The sequence below is a fragment of the Blastomyces gilchristii genome (genome assembly GCF_000003855.2).
Source record: "Blastomyces gilchristii SLH14081 genomic scaffold supercont1.36, whole genome shotgun sequence".
NCBI classification, from domain to species: domain Eukaryota; kingdom Fungi; phylum Ascomycota; class Eurotiomycetes; order Onygenales; family Ajellomycetaceae; genus Blastomyces; species Blastomyces gilchristii.
In genome coordinates this window covers 395,828-396,785 of record NW_003101647.1, presented here as the reverse complement: position 1 = coordinate 396,785, position 958 = coordinate 395,828, and the positions used below count along the sequence as shown (strand labels likewise).

Below are 958 nucleotides of genomic sequence, written 5' to 3'. Positions count from 1 at the left end.
TTCCTTACATAATATCATAACATAGTACTCATTTATTGAAAATTCAATAGAGAGTGTTATCAAATATTATTACTTTTCTAAACACAGATTATAATTCATATAATTTTAATTATAAAAAAAATATAAAATACAAAAAAAAATAAAATAAAATAAAATAAAAATAAGAAAAAATCACAATTAAAAAAATAAAAAATAAAAATAAAAAAATCAAGATTGCAGAGCTGCAGTACTCTTAAAATACTACTTCTCAGAGTCTTTACAATATTTATTATTAATTACATATCTCTTACAGTTAGAGTAACATAGCTGTGATAAGTCATTGTTTTAATATTATCTAATAAATAATCAGTATATATCTATATAAATGTGAATAATTAGAAAATATACACTTAAAAAGTATGGTCAGAATGAACTCTGCTATCACTTGAATAACACTAAGAGTGAAATACTGAAATCAATGATTCTCTTCGCCAGCGTGGCCCAGTTGGTAAGACTGGTAACCAAGGCCGCACACATTAGGGGTGCGTGGGTTCGAATCCCACCACTGGCACCTGCCACTTCTTACCCATGAAAGCCCCCATGTAATAGGAGCTGAGCCTAATTAGTAAGGCTTGGTGCGGGGTAGAACTCCCTACTGCAAGCCAAGCCACTAGTTAAGCGAGATCCTGCGAACACCCACCAGGGCCGGCATGGGGTGCCAATGTCCCACTATCCTACTGTGCACCTGTCAAGGTTCTAATGATATAGAGCCAAGCCTAATGTAGTGGTTATACACTACTTAAGCGAGTCCCTAACTAGGGCCGTCATCGGAGCCTAGCTCCCCCCCAAATACAGGGAATGATTTTGAAAACCACCCGACTAGCAGGCCTAGACGCGCATCTAGGCCCTAGGCAGGGCACCCTGATAGGCTAGAGCCTGCAAGCTCCCTGTCAAGCCCTAATACTGGCAGGGAGGACTG

General features: G+C 37.9%; 1 pseudogene across 1 annotated transcript; it reads left to right on the top strand.

Annotated features, from left to right (window-relative positions):
- Positions 1 to 469: 469 nt before the first annotated feature.
- Positions 470 to 550, top strand: BDBG_17968 (annotated as a pseudogene). Its single transcript has one exon. The product of its transcript is annotated as a tRNA-OTHER (tRNA).
- The last annotated feature ends 408 nt before the right edge of the window (positions 551 to 958 follow it).